The following is a 19,180-nucleotide window of genomic DNA, read 5'->3' as shown; positions in this document are numbered from 1 at the left end:
AGGGGGGAGGGATATTACATTGCTACAGAACGAGCTGAAAATTTTGTACTCCACGCTTGATTCAAAGAAAACCATAATTTATAGGTTATGCATTAGTCAATTACAGTTATTAGATCTCCAATGGCATGTTACATACCAAATTAAGTACAAAATGGCCTGTTTTATACCCTCCTGCAATCATAGCTTTTACAAGGGTTTAGTAAACAAGGGTTTATATTGAAGTAGTTCCCATATTGTACCTAGGACCACAGTTAACACTGTACCTCGAAGTGACCACCTGTCAGATTTTTCCACATTCTGTTTAACTGAGTTTATTGTCAAAAGTGCACACTTTTTGAGTCGCTGTTCGTATTGCAAGATACATAAATTTTCTTATAACTTATTCAACAACCTCCAGTATTATGTTATAGAAAGTAATAGACAGCATTATTCTACCATTTTTTAATGCTTGAAGTTGATGTCCCTTGTTATGATAACTTGATTTAACTGTCAAACTATTACTGGAGAAATATTGGTTTCTCCTTTAATTTAGTTACAATATAACGTGGTATTGCACCCAGAAAACGTTTAACTGACTCTGGTTGCAGAAGCCTAAACAATTATATTAGTGTTAATTATCTGTTATTTTTCCGTTTTAAAATCTTGACTTCATTTATGTTTACTTTTATGTCTGTTATGAATTCCACAGTGATGGGATATAAATCCCCACTTGCACAGGGTTAACGTATAAATAAATAATCATTGGTGCATTCTAAATTCTAATCATGCTATTTTTGTTACATTGTGGATTTATATCCGGGTCAACAGAAACCTCCGATCTTACTCGTCGGCGTGTGATGGTATTTTTTGGATTACATTATGGATCTTCCCTTTGTAAGAACTAATGTGTGTTGTGCTTCTTGTAGACTATAGTGTAGTTGTAACATACGGTTTTTGTTTCCTTTACTGCCTTTTTTTCATTTAAACATGAAATATTTGGTTTTTGCAAGTTTATTTTAATGTGTATAAGTTATTTTGCTTTTTTGATTTGTTCACTCATTGAGTTCTTCAGAAGAATTATTAACTAACTCCTGCCAGGGAAACAGGCCTTAAGTCAATCAATCAATACAGTATTGCAGCTAGCAAAAATTGGCCATGAAATCATGCAACAATCATTCCATTGGCTTGAGGCAATGTTTTATGCTTGAGAGAAATGTCTTCCAGCAAAGCAAACTTTACTGGGTGTTGTATGGTTCTGTGCGTGATTCAAGTGGTGGTCAGTTTTTTCCTCCATGTCTGTGTACCAATCCCTGTATTCCTTTGACATTTTTCATTATTAATATTTCCTTTTCCTCTATATTTTTTGTTCTGGTGTAACTCATTTCCTTTTTGCCATGATTTGTGCATTCATTTGCAACTTTTGTTTTCGTAAGTTAAGTTTAGTAGAAAGGACCTGGTAGAATGTAAATAATTAGCTCATTGTTACTTCTGATGACTATCCCACCACATCATGTGATGCTCCTCATGTAGGCTTTCGAGTTTGTTTATCCCATCTAGTGCTTACATCCTTAACTCCTCAATTTCGCCCCCCTCCCCAGGGGTATCACAGTTATTTTGTGGGTTTGTATGTGGCGCACACAGGGCCCCGAGCTATTGCAGCCCTTTATTTCTTAACTGACTGCATTTCCCCTTCACCGTGCCCCTCCCGTCCTCGCTCCTTTCCTGCTGACCCCTCCTTCCTCTCTCTCGGTGTTCTGATTTATGTCAACCTGGCTTTTCACCAATTTCCCTGTATTGCTTTCAATTTTGTTCCTTCTGTCTGTTCTATTTCATTCTTTTTTGGCATTTAAGTCCCTGCTTGAGGTTTGACCTCCACTCCCAAATTTTCTGTTCTTAGCGCGAGCCATTTCGGGAAGAACTTGCTCCCTGATGTCTACAGTGTGGATTCCTCTTCCCCCTTCCTGCCCTGCTCGAGCCCTTCCCCCCACCCTCACTCTGCTAGGTCATCAGCACTTGAAGCCATTCTGTGTGGTGGGCTGTTATGTACCTGTGTGGGTGAGCCTGATGACAAAACAGGGATCACAATACTGATACCCAAGCCGTTCCCTCCCAGTGTATGCCAAGAAGTGGTTGCTTGTCTTCCTGGAGCATCGGAAATCCTGAAAACGTTCACCATACCATGTGACCCTTGCTGTGGTTGGGTGGCGCTCATGGGGAGAGCCCCTGGTCGGAGTATGTTATATCAGAGCAGATGCTTGGAGCATGAAGTATATCAAGCTGCAAAACTTTGGCTGTTCTCAAACAGCCTCTCTTCAAATGGTAAAGGATCATTGAATGCTGCTTCATATGACCCGGCAGCCTTCCCTTCCCTGGCTACATCGTGGGAGGTGATCCTAGTTCCCTGTCTTAGGATGAAATACTTTCCCTGTTACCTTGTCTGCACTAGGACAGACAGGGACACATTCACCACCACAAAGCTATTGGTTTCTGTGGAGAATATCGAGGAAAAGTTTGGTGAAGTGGAGTGTCTCAGTAAGATGTGTTCGGGCTCCCTGCTGGGCAAAGCTGCTTCTGCTGCCCAATATGCAGCTCTTCATGCTTGTGATCACCTTGGCAATGCCCAGTGTCTATTGCCCTCACCAGTCTCTGAATATGGTCCAGGAAGTGATTTTTCATAGGGACCTCATCCTGCAAAGTGATGAACTCCAGGCTAATCTGAAATGATGCAGCATTCATTTTGTTAGACGTGTGTAGAAGGTTCGTAAAGACAACAGCACCAATATTGGCGCCTTCATTCTGGTTTTTGAGAAAGATACCCTCCCACAGAAGGTCAAGGTTATGTGCTACAGATGTGACGTGAAGCTGTACTCCCACCACCCATGTGAAGCTTTCGGTGCTGGCGTTTTGAGTATATGTCTTCCCGCTATACGGTGGACCCTCTGTGTGGTGACTGTAGACATCCACTCCATGAGGGAAGCCCCTGTGTACCGCCACCTGCGTTTATTAATTGTCATGACCGCCACCCTCCTTGCTTGCCAGACTGCCCAGCTTACAAGAGAGAAAAGAAGATCGAAGAGTACAAGTCCGTGGATTGTCTATCTTATGCTGAGCCTCGCCAAATATGTGCCAGACTGCACCCAGTGTCACTTTCTTCAACTTTTGCCTCTGGTCCCAGGACAAGACCTCCCCCCCCCCCATCCCCCACCCCTCAGTGCCCCCCCCCCCCCCCCCCAGAGGTGCCATCCCCCCTCGCAACCTGATTCTGACATCTTATTTATGAATGTCACCCCATTCTTGTTGGTGATGACCACTGACTGACATGGTGGTGCTTTGGCTTCTTTATGTCTAACCTGGACTCTCACCACACGATAATCCAGTGGAATTGAAACTGGTATTATCGTCACCTACTGGAAATACAACACCTTGTTTCCTCCTATTCTGCAGTCTTTGTTGCTCTTCAAGAAATGCACTTACACAATGACCACTCTCCAATGGGCATTCTGTCAGAACCGTTACGGCTCCAGGATGACACCTGGAGGGGTCTGCACTTTGGTTCTTGCCGATGTCATTTGTGACTGGATCCCCCTTCATACCAACCTGGAAGCAGTAATGATTAGAGTACAAATGATTCTGGCAATAATCACTTGCAATGTCTCCCTCCATCCAGGCTACTTCCTTATGTTGAACTGTTTACCATAATACAGTGACTCCCACCCCATACCTCCTCCTCAGGGACTTCAGTGTGTGCCACCCACTGTGAGGGAATGCCACTGCGACAGGTAGGGTCTTCTAATTGAGCAACTTATTACAGACTCTGATTTGTGTCTCCTCAATGACTACCCACTTCAGTGCTGCTCGTGGCACCTTTACTGCTATCAATGTCACGATCTGCTATTGTGGCTTCCCTGCATTAGTCACCCCATGATGATCTTTGGCAGTGACCACTTCCGGTGATTATATCGGTTCCCTGCTACCACCAGGCAGACAGGCCCCTACGTTGGGCATTCTGCTGGGCCAATTGGCCTTTATGTATGTCTGCTGTGCACTTCGATGCCTCTCTCTTGAATTGCATTGATGCAGTCATGCAGGGTATCTCTGCCACTATTCTTCATGCTGCTGGCACTGCTGTCCCCTATCCACAGGTTCCCCTCATCGCTGACCACTACCATGGTGGACCAAGAACATAGCAGTCACTGTCCAGAGTGCTGCAGAAATATAAGCGACACCATTTACAGACCAAACCTTTTGGTTTCAAGCGTCTCCGTGCCCCTGCTCCTGATTACCATGACAAAAGTACTTTGTAAACTGCTTGAGAGGATGGTTAGCTTCCTATTATGTTGGGACTCGAATCTTGTGACCTTTTGTCCTTGTATCAGTGTGGTTTCTGGGAAGGATGATCTGCAACTGACCATTTACTTAGTTTGGAAACAGCAATCCGACAAGCTTCTACTAACCGCTGGCACCTTGTTGTGGTCTTATTTGACCTACATAAGGCATGTGACATGGCTTGGTGCCATCAGATTTTATTTACCCTCCATGACTGGGTCTTTCACGGCCCTCTTACAATTTTAATCCGTGGGTTTTTATCCCAACGGCTCTTCTGGGTTTGAGTTGGCACTTCACTCAGCACCCCTCGGATTCAGGAGAAAGGTACCCCATAGGGTTCCATGTTAAGTGTCACACTCTTCCTCATAGCCATAAATGTGCTTGTAACCTCTTCTGGGCCTCTGGCTACCCCGGTGTTGTATGTTGACGATTTTTGCGTCTGGTGCAGCTCCCCTTCAGTAGCATCTGCTGAGCGCCAGCTCTGAGGCGCTATCCGATGGGCCTCTGCATGGGCTGTCTCCCATGGCTTTCAGTTATCTCCCTCCAAAACACAGGTTATTCATTTTTGTCATCAACCCACAGTATGCACTGATTCAGAACTTTATTTAGCTGACCAGCTCCTAGAAGTTGTCTTGGGCCTTATTTTTGATAAAAAGTTGACCTGGCTGTCCCATATTTGCCACCTGAAGGCTACGTTCATGTGGAAGCTTAATGCTCTCCACCTCCCTTATGTTAGTCAGGTTTTGCCACAAATATATTTTTCCCCAATTCGCTTCAGTATCTCCTGATCAGCTGTTCAGTCAATCCATCCAATATACAGCAGTCTTATGTAACACCAAATTTCAAAAGCTTCTATCCTCTTCCTGTCGAAACCATTCAGTGTCCATGTTTCATTCCTTCGAGGCCATATTTGAGACATACCTTTATAAAAGGCTTCCAGCATATAAACATATATTAGATGTCAACAGATCTCTCTATTTCAGAAATGCTTTTCCTGCTATTGCCAGTCTACAGTTTATATCCCCCTACTGCAGCCATACTCAATTATATTGCTGTCCAAATAGCAAAACTCATCTATTGCTTTTAGTGTCTCATTTCTTGATTTCATTCTCTCAGCCCCACCTGACTTAATTCCACTTTATTCCATTACCATTGCTTTAATTTTATTAATGTTTGTCTTATAATAAATTTTTAAGGCACTATCCATTCTGTTCAGCTAATTTCCAAGTAATTTGCTCTGTCTGACAGAATTATATGGTCATCAGGAAACCTCAAAGTTTTTATTTCTTCTCCCTGAAACTTAATTTCCTTTCAGAATTTCTTCTTGGTTTCCTTTACTGCTCACTCAGTGAAAAGATTACATAATGTAGAGGATAGGCTACAACCCTGTTATATTCCATTTTCAGACACTGATTCCCATTCATGTCTTTCCAACTCTTATAATTGCAGTCTGGCTTTTGTACAAATTGTAAATAACTTTTGCTCCCTGTATTTTATCTTTGCTACTTTCAGAATATGGGTAAGTACATTCCAGTCAACGTTGTGAAAAGTTTTTTCTAAATGTACAAAACCTATAAATATAGGTTTGCCATCATTTCTAAGATAAGTTATGAGGTCAGTGTTTCCTTGTATACTCCTACATTTCTTTGGAACTCTAACATATCTTCCCCAAGGTTGGCCATTACCATTCTTCTGTGAATAATTTATGTATTTTACAGCTATGACTTATTAAACTGATCGTTCCATAATATTAACACTTGCCTTCTTTGGAATTGGAATGATTCATTATTCTTGAAGTGTCATATATCTTGCACCAGGGAGGAAATATTTTTCATCATGTCTGGCTGCCCCAAAAATCAACAGTTCTGAGGGAATGTTGCCTACTCCAGGAGCCCTGCTTTAGTTTAGGCCTTTAAGTCCTCTGTCGAATGCTTAGCATAGTATCATATCACCTACCTTATCTCTAACTTCCTCTTCCCATTCTGTATTATTTTCTTAAAGTCTATTTCCCTTGCATTCTCTGCTTTTGAAAGTCTAAGCCTTGTCTCTGCAACCACAGCTTTCTCTATTAAGTTATCCTCGTCATCTCCATGTATGAAGAATGTCCCATCTCACTGATCATATTGTTTCAATAGAATTTTCTCAATCATACCCTTATTTTACTCCCTATGATTGCACCATTGAAAATGTTTTGGAGAAGGATATCATATCTAATCAAGTGACCACTGAGTTTTGCTTTCTACTAGCCTATAACTTTCAGTAGTTCTTTCCCTTCCGTATTGCTTCATTTTTTTGCCAGTCCAGCTAGTTCTGGTAATTGTCCTCCAAAGCCACATTTCCGCATCTTCAAAGCAAACTGTTTTTCTCATGTTCAAGTTTCACATCCATATGCCAGAACACTCCAAACAAAGGTCTTTACAAATCTTTTTTTAGTGTGGAATCTGCTGAAGTTATCAGTAGAAGGTTTTTGTTACTTTGGAAGGCTCTTATAGCCAGTGCTATTCTTGTCTTGAGTTTCTTGAAACCTCTATCGTTTTCATCCAAAGTGCTGCTGAGATAGCGAAATACAATAATTTAGAGTTGCATTTTTGTGCCAGTCTTATAAGCGCTTCCTTTCTTGCCTTTAACATTGACTTTGTCTTTCTGGTATTTACCTGTGTTTTTGTTATCTCTTGATTTAAGTCCTTAAACATTTTTAGTTTCGTCTCTGAGTCTGCCACTGTTGCAGTGTCATTGACAAAGCTGATGCAGTGAATACAGGAATCATTACATTTGATTCCAGCTGTCATTTATTTAGTTATTGTTATTGTCTCTTCAATGAACATATTAAATGACCAAGGTGATAGAGAATACCCACGTCTTTCTTCGCTTCTGGCTTTTTGCTTCTTTCTTGCTACCAGTAAAATCCAGTTCAATACTTTGACTTTAGTTATACTCAAAATTACTCACCTCTTCTTCCAGCCAAGACCAACTTTGTACATTGCTTGAAATAACTTCCAATCAACCATATCAAATGCCTTTTCTAAGTCAATAAATGCTGTACATGTTTTAATGTTTACTTCTAATCTTATTTCCAAAATCGGCCTATTATCAGAGTTACTTGTTCCTTTCCCAGTCCTGAAGCCATATTGATTATTGGCTAAGTTCCAATCTATTTCCTTTTAACAGTAACAATTTTGATGAATGTGACAGAAAGACTAGTGTTGTATAATAACGGTCCTTTGCATTCTCCCCCCCCTCCCCCCCTCTCCCAACCCCTGAATAATGGAAGAGTTCTACTTTTAGTAGAGTCAGGTGGTATTATGTCCCGCTCATACATTTAAATACCCCAGTAAACAAGTTATTTTGATGTTGTCAGTACAGTTTTGTAGAAACTTTGCAGAGATGTCATCTATAGCAGTTGATTATCTGTACTTGAAGGAAATGGGTACCAGCAGGAGTGCATACATAATATACAGTACATGGAGTGTGGTAGAAAAATCCTTACTTTATTTTGCTGGGCAGAAATACATTATGGTCTGCACTGGTCAGAGGTTCGACACATACTAAATTGTCACAGATCTTATCATTCCAGTGAATGTTTATTTGGTTAGTCACAGGTTACATATAGTTGCTGTGTCACTATAGAGCTCCTTTTTCCCCCTGTCCCATAGTGTGGAGCATGGGAGAAGGGAAGCTTTGCTAGGAGATGAAGTCTGCAGTTATGCCGGAGATCTCATAGTCTCTGAGGTGGGAAGGAGGCTTGAGGGCATGTCCATATGAGAAGTAGCTGGTATCAGTGCACTGTCGTCGATAGCAGCCTCAGCAGTGGTTGTAGACGGTGGAGTTTCCAATGGTGTAGTTCTATTGACAGCTGTAGCTGGGACACCCACATTGTAAACTAGGGCAGTTATGATGAGAGAGCCCTTAGTATTGAGCTGGAACATCAGTTACATTATGTCTGTGTTGGCTGGTATAGGCATGGTGTGGTGATAACATTGCAAAATCATGCTGGCCCCAGATCTCCTGTCTTTGCACTGCTCGAGGACGACCATGTTTTCATTGACAAGCGTCACAGATATGTCCTCGGGGAGAAAGTAGGAGAGGTTGAGCTGCAGTGTGAAAGGGGTAGAAGCTGGTTGGTCAGGTGCAAGGCTGGATGGCGGCTGAAGAGATCATTCTGCGATGGACTAAGCTGTCTTCAATCTGTTAACAGAACTATCAGTCATTTGGCCTCAATCATGATGTCAAATGTATTTGTGCCATGAGTAATAACTTTGAGGGCTCTGTATGGCGGATGCAGGGTCACACCCCAGGGTGTGCAAGATTGTGGATGAGATTAAAGATTTGTTTATGAAAAGGTTTTGGGACAACTGGTCAGACCTAGTCGCAGGACACATCGCGCCAAACTGATTCGGTGAAACCGGGGAAGGTATGTTGTTCAAGTTTGAAGGCTCTGGCCAGGTCATGAAAAAGGTTATGGAAGTCTTGATCCACGTCTTGTATCTTAGCGATCCAGTCGTAATTGAGCTGGGCAGAGGAAGAGGTGATGCATGACAAATAGTCTGCAACAGTGTTGGCAGCGCCTTTGATGCAGCGTGCGTTGGTCGTGAACTGTGAAATGAAATTGAGGTATTGAAAACGCCTGTGGGAGGGATCATCAGACGGGCTGTGTAATGCCCCAAGCAGGGTACGGTGATCTGTGTAAACAGTAAAAGGTCTGCCCTGTATATATTTTCGAGAGTAGCAGATGACCTTGTATAAATAGCAAGTGGCTCACAGTCAAAGTTCGATCACTTACACTGAATGTCTGAAAGTTAATGAGTGAAAAACTGCAGAGGCTTGGGAAAGCCAGCTATCTCCTGTTGTAACATGGCACTGATAGTGAGGTCACTTGCGTCCGCTGTTATAGGAAGGTGGGCATTAGGAGACGGATGAGCCAGTGTAGTAGGGTGCAGTAAGTCATCCTTGATTTTATCGAAGTTGGTATACATAGGATGTGCCAACTTGAAGCAGTGTCTTCCCACAGTATTCTTCCCATGCAGAAGTTTGGTCAGAAGGAAGAAGAATCTGAGCTGCATATGAGATGTGTCTCTTGTAGAAGTTTATGATGCCTAAAAATCTGCATAACTCTTGGTAGATGGAAGAAGGTGTTAAGAGTCTGGTTGGTCTTCTCTGGTGTCAGGCGGATGCCTGAGGTGCCTATGAGGTGGATGACAAATGGCACGTGGGCTTGCCGTAACTGACATTTGTCTTCGTTGATGAGAACCTCACAGGCAGCTAGTCTGTCGAACACTTGTTTTAAGTGAGCCTTGTGTTCTTCCACTGATTGTGGGAATATAAGAATGTCATCTATGTAGGCATAACAAAATGGTAGATTGAACAAAACTTTTTCAATAAAACGTTGCTACGTTTTTAAACTTTAAAACATATACAAAACTCAAAGACTCCTAAAAGTGTAATTATCGCTATCTTTGGTATGTCCTCTTCTGCCTTGGGAATCTGGAGGTACTTCATTTTGCAGTCAAGTATGCTGAATATTTTGGTGCCTGCCAGCATGTGGGCGAATTCCTGTAAGTTAGGGACTGGATAACTGTCTATAATAGTTTGGTAATCGAGCCACTGGTAGTCGCCATGTGGGCACCATCATTTGTTTTTTCTTAAAACAAGCTTTATAGGGGCATCCAGGGACTATCCAATGGGTGAACGATGCCTGCCTCCATTAGTTTGTCGATGGTGGCCTTCGCCACTCAAAGTTTTTTTTTTTTTTGGGGGGGGGGGGGAGGAGGTATTGAGGTCTATGTCAGACAGGTGAACTGAGTGTAGTGTTTATACAGTGAACAGTACCATCGCGGACAGCACAAACTGCATGTGGCCTGATCGTTGGGTGCACATCTGTGGCCAGAAACACACCGCATTCTAGAGCAGGGTCACTGTGTAGAATAATGGGTACACTAATATATCTAAAAACAAAGATGATGTGACTTACCAAACGAAAGCACTGGCACGTCGATAGACACACAAACAAACACAAACATACACACAAAATTCAAGCTTTCGAAACAAACTGTTGCCTCATCAGGAAAGAGGGGAGGAGAGGGAAAGACGAAAGGATGTGGGTTTTAAGGGAGAGGGTAAGGAGTTTGTGTGTCTATCGACGTGCCAGTGCTTTCGTTTGGTAAGTCACATCATCTTTGTTTTTAGATATATTTTTCCCATGAGGAATGTTTCCCTCTATTAATTCATAATGGGTGCACTGTCAGAATTGCACACTGAAGTTGGATATAGCGCTCCACCCACCTTTTCAGATACCGTGCAGATAGACTCTGGTAGTATGTTGGCACCCTCTAAAGAGGCAGACCTGCGGTGTGGCTGTTGCAAACATGGTAGGACAGCAAGTTTGTGCTTGGAAGCATGAAATGATGCAGCAGTGTCAGCAATGCACTGCTAAAGATCCATGATTTTTCATCTCATGATGTCATTTGTGGTGCATAGCAAAGAATACCTGGAGATCAGAGAGAAAATTTCGCTGAAGAGTGCTCAGCATTTTAGGTGGTGATTTAGTGGTGGATCTGTGTGTGATGAAGAGGTGGGAGGTGGACAAGAATATTTGGTGAGAACTTTGCCGATAACTCTAATGATTGGCTGCTGACCATTATGACCTAATAACAAACAACACACGAGGTCAGGAGGCAGGTGATAGTGATGCAGAAAATCTGCTCCAAGGACTGGCTCATCTGTCCTGGCGACAAGAAAGTCCATTGCATGCGACACTCTGCCCACAGGTCCAACATGATTGACGCAGAACTTTATGGAAGCACGATTTTGTGTGACTCGAAAACCAACACGGCATGTATAAAGCTCAGTTGACTGATATGATGATGATGGGGATGATGATGATCCATCTCCGTGAGTGGCGTATGAGCAGTCAAAAGTGCACACCACGGCTGACACGAATGTGATGTCAGACATGGGTTGGCACAATGTAGATAGAATATGTTGCAGTGAATGCTGTGAAAATTAATAGGTGCGGAGCATGTAAGCACTGTACACAGAATACAACTGAGAGGTGTGAGATGTGAGGTGTGTGGCGGTGGTTAGGTTGAAAATGGTACACAGCATGGGAGGCGCAGCTGGAATGTGTGTGATGTTACTGTTCAATTCCTGGGACCACTTTTGAGTGGGAAGAATGGTGCAGTTATTGCATAATGAGACTTGGGGTTTTTGCCGTTGTAATTCGCTGTCCATTCATTGAAGCAGGATTATTTGACAGAGTCCATTGTTGATGCGTTGGAAACGCGCCGTTAAAAGCATCTGTATAGCATTGTCACTGGAGAATATCACTCGAAAAGTCACTGGAAAGGTTCGGAACTCCGCACTCAGGCACAGGAACCAGAGCAGAGGAAAAACTAGGAGCACATGAGGTATGTGAGGTAATGGGAGAGTTGTGGCGCCCTGGAAATATTCTAAGTTCAGAGTTGGTGTGGCCGTGCAGGCGCCACTCGGCGGGTCGCTTCCTGGCAGCAACCATGTGGTGCCGAACATTAGCTTAGCAAGAGGGGTAGCCCCGGTGCATGGTCCAGCCATGTGGCTGGGAATTCCATGGTGATGCTGTGTCGATGAAGAAGACACACTGGGAGTGCCAAAGATGGTGGACTTTGTGAAACCTTAATTGACATTTCACAGTTCGCATAGAAATTAATGAATCATGATACCTCAAAAAGAAATGTGTACATTACCATTATTTGCACAATGTTTAAAGTTTAGTATCTGACTATAAATTATACAAGTAACACCCAGCAACAAATTTCCAAAATCTAAACGGTTCATCTGATTTTTGTCAATCAACATGTCATTAGAAAGCTATTAGTGTAAACCTAAATAGGTATAAGTTACAGGTGTGTAACTTGAATAGTACATGAGTTATTGGAGGTCAAAGTGGCCAATTACTATAGATCACATCAGGCCATAATTTCTCTACAGTTACATGGAAAAACGGTAGCAGCATGCTTATAAATATATTTATCCATGTATGTCTTTGTTTATATCCTATATATACTATTCATGAAGAAATTGGTAAAATATTTACTGTGTTTTAGAAAGCACAGAGACATTAGACTACTGGCCTACTTTTGCTTGCTTATTCCTTTGATGTATGTTTATTTAATTTGTTTATGTATGAACCATGGACCTTGCCGTTGGTGGGGAGGCTTGTGTGCCTCAGCGATACAGATGGCTGTACCGTAGGTACAACCACAATGGAGGGGTATCTGTTGAGAGGCCAGACAAACATGTGGTTCCTGAAGTGGGGCACCAGCCTTTTCAGTAGTTGCAGGGGCAACAGTCTGGATGATTGACTGATCTGGCCCTGTAACACTGACCAAAACAGCCTTGCTGTACTGGTACTGCGAACGGCTGAAAGCAATGGGAAACTACAGCCGTAATTTTTACCGAGGGCATGCAGCTTTACTGTATGGTTAAATGATGATGGCATCCACTTGGCTAAAATATTCCGGAGATAAAATAGTCCCCCATTCGGATGTCCGGGCGGGGCCTACTCAAGAGGACGTCTTTATCAGGAGAAAGGAAATTGGTATTCTACGGATCATAGCGTGGAATGTCAGATCCCTTAATCGGGCAGGTAGGTTAGAAAATTTAAAAAGGGAAATGGATAGGTTAAAGTTAGATATAGTGGGAATTAGTGAAGTTCGATGGCAGGAGGAACAAGACTTTTGGTCAGGTGAATACAAAATCAAATAGGGGTAATGCAGGAGTAGGTTTAATAACGAATAAAAAAATAGGAGTGCAGGTAAGCTACTACAAACAGCATAGTGAACGCATTATTGTGGCCAAGATAGACACGAAGCCCACGCCTACTACAGTAGTACAAATTTATGCCAACTAGCTCTGCAGATGACGAAGAAATTGATGAGATAAAAGAAATTATTCAGATAGTGAAGGGAGGCAAAAATTTAATAGTCATACGTGACTGGAATTTGAGAGTAGGAAAAGGGAGAGAAGGAAACATAGTAGGTGAATGCGGTGTCACCGCCAGACACCACACTTGCTAGGTGGTAGCCTTTAAATCGGCCGCGGTCCATTAGTATACGTCGGACCCGGGTGTCGCCACTGTCAGTGATAGCAGACCGAGTGCCACCACACGGCAGGTCTAGAGAGACGTCCTGGCACTCGCCCCAGTTGTACAGCCGACGTTGCTAGCCATGGTTCACTGACAATCGCGCTCTCATTTGCCGAGACGATAGTTAGCATAGCCTTCAGGTAAGTCATTTGCTACAACCTAGCAAGGCGCCATCACCAAGTATATTGAAATGGAGATTATATCTGTACCAGAGCGATGTTATACAATTATGGATTAAAGTTAAGTATTCCAGAAGCTACGTACTTTTCTTTATAGCATTCATTACGTATCCTGTTTCAGACCTCACGCCAGCCTGCGTGAGTTTAAGCGCGTGCCTTTCGGCTTCCTCTCATTGTGTCTAGACTGTCTTGTCTAGACACAACAGTGAATATGGATTGGGGGCAAGAAATGAAAGAGGAAGCTGTCTTGTAGAATTTTGCACAAGCATAACTTAATCATAGCTAACACTTGGTTCAAGAATCATAAAAGAAGGTTGTATACATGGAAGAATCCTGGAGATACTAGAAGGTATCAGGTAGATTATATAATGGTAAGACAGATTTAGGAACAAGGTTTTAAATTGTAAGACCTTTCCAGGGGCAGATGTGGACTCTGACTGCAATCTATTGGTTATGAACTGTAGATTAAAACTGAAGAAACTGCAAAAAGGTGGGAATTTAAGGAGATGGGACCTGGATAAACTGACAGAACCAGACGTTGTAGAGAGCTTCAGGGAGAGCATTAGGGAATGACTGACAAGAATGGGGGAAAGAAATACAGTAGAAGAAGAATGGGTAGCTTTGAGAGATGAAATAGTGAAGGTAGCAGAGGATCAAGTAGGTAAAAAGACGAGGGCTAGTAGAAATCCCTGGGTAACAGAAGAAATATTGAATTTAATTGATGAAAGGAGAAAATATAAAAATGCGGTAAATGAAGCAGGCAAAAAGGAATACATACGTCTCAAAAATGAGATCGACAGGAAGTGCAAAATGGCTAAGCAGGGATGGCTAGAGGACAAATGTAAGGATGTAGAGGCTTATCTCACTAGGGGTAAGATAGATACTGTCTACAGGAAAATTAGAGACCTTTGGAGAAAAGAGAACCACTTGTATGAATATGAAGAGCTCAGATGGAAACCCAGTTCTAAGCAAAGAAGGGAAAGCAGAAAGGTGGAAAGAGTATTTGGAGGGTCTATACAAGGGCGATGTACTTGAGGACAATATTATAGAAATGGAGGAGAATGTAGATGAAGATGAAATGGGAATATATGATACTGCATGAAGAGTTTGACAGAGCACTGAGAGACCTAAGTTGAAACAAGGCCCAAGGAGTAGACAACATTCCATTAGAACTACCGATAGTCTTGGGAGAGCCAGCCCTGACAAAATTCTACCATCTGGTGAGCAAGATGTATGAGACAGGTGAAATAACCTCAGACTTCAAGAAGAATATAATAATTCAAATCCCAAAGAAAGCAGGTGTTGACAGATGTGAAAATTACCAAACTATCAGGTTAACAAGTCACGGCTGCAAAATTCTAACACGAAATCTTTACAGATGAAAGGAAAAACTGTTAGAAGCCGACCTCAGGGAAGATCAGTTTGGATTCCGTAGAAATATTGGAACACGTGAGGCAAGCAGTAAAGGAAACAAAAGAAAAATTCGGAGTAGGTATTAAAATCCATGGAAAAGAAATAAAAACATTGAGGTTCGCCGATGACATTGTAATTCAGTCAGAGACAGCAAAGGACTTGGAAGAGCAGTTGAATGGAATGGACAGTGTCTTGAAAGGAGGATATAAGATGAACATCAACAAAAGCAAAACGAGGATAATGGAATGTAGTCGAATTAAGTCGGGTGATGCTGAGGGAATTAGATTAGGAAATGAGACACATAAAGTAGTAAAGGAGTTTTGCTATTTGGGGAGCAAAATAACTGATGATGGTCGAAGTAGAGAGGATATAAAATGTAGACTGGCAATGGCAAGGAAAGCGTTTCTGAAGAAGAGAAATTTGTTAACATCGAGTATAGATTTAAGTGTCAGGAAGTCTTTTCTGAAAGTATTTGTATGGAGTGTAGCCACGTATGGAAGTGAAACATGGACGGTAAATAGTTTGGACAAGAAGAGAATAGAAGCTTTCGAAATGTGGTGCTACAGAAGAATGCTGAAGATTAGGTGGGTAGATCACATAACTAATGAGGAAGTATTGAATAGAATTGGGGAGAAGAGGAGTTTGTGGCACAACTTGACAAGAAGAAGGGACCGGTTGGTAGGACATGTTCTGAGGCATCAAGGGATCACAAATTTAGCACTCTTGCACTCATAATTTAAAGTCGTTAAGATAGCACCTGCAGATTTTATTTATTCCAGTCTTTCATTTATAAATGTGTATATTACGTCCAAAATTCGCAATTGCCGAGTGATAGGAACCTTCAACCATTTGGTTCATGTGTCTATTCATATTGCATACTGTAGACTGAAAAGAATTTGTCTTGTAATGCGGCAACTACATATCCCAGCCCCTAGACAATGAAACCAGCCAAAACTTTTAATATTTCAACTCGTCATATCATTTCATTTCTATTTGAAAGCCCACGGGTAACAGCTGCTGGTTAAACAGGGCACCATTTTTCGTTACTCCACTTGGCTTTGCTTCTGTCTAAATCATGCACTGAAGTTCCTCTAGTCCAGATTGAGCATTATTTGTAAATTGTTAGATAGAATGTTCGTATCACACCGTGGCACTGTTTGTGAAACATCCTCGGCACCGCCATTGATACGGTGAGGCGATGTGATGAACACTGGCAGCATTGTTGAGTGCCTACCCGGCGCAGCAGATTTGCGCAGAATCACGACGTGGTGCGATTGATAGGGTCGCCACTGTAAGAAATGCTGTACCAGCAGGAGTGCATATGTCATATATGGTACGTGGACTATGGTAGACAAATCCTTACTTTATTTTGATGGACAGAATTACATTGTGGTCTACACTGATCAGAGGTTCAGCACATACTAAACTTTCAGAGATATTGTTATTCAATATACTGCACAGGGCAGTGATGTTTATTTTGTCAGTCAGAGGTGATGTATAGTCGCTATGTCGCCACAAACCTATTTATTGCAAGGGAGAACTCTTTAGTTATAGATGGTCTCTTATTGGTTTTATCAATTAGTTTTTAATTTTCAATAGTACACCTAAACGTCCAGGGCCACTGTACCAGTCTTCAGTATACTCTTTGTGTCCATCACTTACATCCTTTACGTCAAACATCAGCTACCCATTCTCTGTCTATGCTGCAATGGCTTCTTTCTGTTTCCCTTATTTTAAATCATCTACTATTTCTTCACTAATTTTTCCCAGTCACTTTATTTCTCTAAACGACATCTTGTTCTTGCTTTATATTGATCAGCATTCTTTTCTTGTAATCTTTTCCTTTTGTCAGTGAGTTCCAGTAATTCGGGGTCATCCAAGGCTTTCTAAGTTCTAACTTCTTTCTTTGTGTGTGGCTGCACTTGTTATATTTGGGTTAATAGCACCCCAACTGCTTTTCCCCCAGCCTGATTCAGTTGTTGCATGTATAAATCCTTCAGTTTATACGCTATTGGCCATTAAAATTGCTACACCATGAAGAAATGCAGATGATGAACAGGTATTCATTGGACAAATATATTATACTAGAACTGACATGTGATTACACTTTCACGCAGTTTGGGTGCATAGATCCTGAGAAATCAGTACCCAGAACAACCACCTCTGGCCGTAATAACGTCCTTGATACGCCTGGGCATTGAGTCAAACAGAGCTTGGATGGCGTGTACAGGTACAGCTGCCCATGCAGCTTCAACACGATACCACAGTTCATCAAGAGTAGTGACTTGCGTATTGTGACGAGCCAGTTGCTCGGCCACCATTGACCAGACGTTTTCAGTTGGTGAGAGATCTGAAGAATGTGCTGGCCAGGGCAGCAGTCGAACATTTTCTGTATCCAGAAAGGCCTGTACAGGACCTGCAACATGCGGTTGTGCATTATCCTGCTGAAATGTAGGGTTTTGCAGGGATCGAATGAAGGGTAGAGCCACGGGTTGTAACACATCTGAAATGTAACGTCTACTGTTCAAAGTGCTGTCAACGTGAACAAGAGGTGACCGAGATGTGTAACCAATGGCACCCCATACCATCATGCTGGGTGATACGCCAGTATGCCGATGACGAGTACACGCTTCCAATGTGTGTTCACCGCAGTGTCGTCAAACACGGATGCGACCATCATGATGCTGTAAACAGAACCTGGATTCATCCCAAAAAATTACATTATGTCATTTGTGCTCCCAGGTTCGTCGTTGAGTACACCATCGCAGGCGCTCCTGTCTGTGATGCAGCGTCAAGGGTAACCGCAGCCATGGTCTCCAAGCTGATGGTCCATGCCGCTGCAAACGTCGTTGAACTGTTCGTGCAGATGGTTGTTGTCTTGCAAATGTCCCCATCTATTGACTCAGGGATCGAGACGTGGCTGCATGATCCTTTACAGCCATGCAGATAAGATGCCTGTCATCTTGACTGCTAGTGATATGAGGCTGTTGGGATCCAGCACAGCATTCCATATTACCCCCCTGAAGCCACCGATTTCATATTCTGCTAACAGTCATTGGATCTCAACCATCACCAGCAGCAATGTAGTGATACGATAAACTGCAATTGCAATAGGCTACAATCTGACCTTTATCAAAGTCGGAAACGTGATGGTATGCATTTCTCCTCCTTACACGAGGCGTCACAACAACATTCCACCAGGCAACGCCGGTCAACTGCTGTTTGTGTATGAGAAATTGGTTCCACACTTTCCTCATGTCAGCACGTTGTAGGTGTTGCCACCGGTGCCAGCCTTGTGTGAATGCTCCGAAAAGCTAATCATTTGCATATCACAGCATCCTCTTCCTGTCGGTTAAATTTCGCAGCTGTAGCACGTCATCTTCGTGGTGTAGCAATTTTAATGGCTAGTAGTGTATATTGGCCATTTCTTTGGATATTTCAGCTGCTGCTTCTTAAATTTGATATTTCATTTTGTTGTAACAAGTGTATGGTGACTGCCTGTCTTAGCACCAGGTCAACTGTGACTAGATTGTACATTTACCTGTGCCTTTACTTTACTGTTGTATAATCAACTGTATATTTCAGCTGGTGCTTCTAAAATTGATACTGCACATTTCTGCAATAAGTGTACGGTCACTACCTATGTTAGCTCCAGGCCAACTGTGACTAGATTGTGCGTAGTTTCTCTACCTCTACTATTATATAACCAACTATGCATCCCCCATTGTTACCAGATGTTTTCCATGTGTAGTGTCTCCTCTTTGGAGCTTTATAACATGTTTTTTCTACAACCATCTCAATATTGTTCACAAAATTGTAATTATTTCTCACTTCATGGATTCATTCTTCCCAGTATGAACTTACCAGCACACTTATAGTTCTCTTTGCTACTGACACTGAAATCTCCCATGAGAATAACAGTGTCATTGGTGTTTATCATTCTCATTGATTCTTCTCTGAAGTCACAAAACTTTCTATTTCTTCATTGTTTCTATTTGTGATTGGTAAATGTACAGGTAGACTCTGTTACATGCGGATTTCTTTATACCTGGTTTTGCGTATATGTGATTTAAGTTTTAAGTCCAGTGCTGCCCTCTGTTTACAGTATATGGAAGCATAATGTTTTAGCATATCATGTTAGCATGTTTTAGCATATCATGTTTTA

General features: G+C 42.2%; 1 protein-coding gene across 1 annotated transcript in view; it reads left to right on the top strand.

Moving 5' to 3' along the window:
- The window catches only part of LOC124776971 (2-hydroxyacyl-CoA lyase 1), a 130,544-nt gene that overhangs the window by 615 nt on the left and 110,749 nt on the right, over positions 1-19,180 (top strand). The window lies entirely within an intron of this gene.

This window comes from Schistocerca piceifrons, chromosome 2 (genome assembly GCF_021461385.2).
Source record: "Schistocerca piceifrons isolate TAMUIC-IGC-003096 chromosome 2, iqSchPice1.1, whole genome shotgun sequence".
In the NCBI taxonomy this organism is placed as follows: domain Eukaryota; kingdom Metazoa; phylum Arthropoda; class Insecta; order Orthoptera; family Acrididae; genus Schistocerca; species Schistocerca piceifrons.
This window is presented reverse-complemented; position numbering and strand designations above follow the sequence as displayed.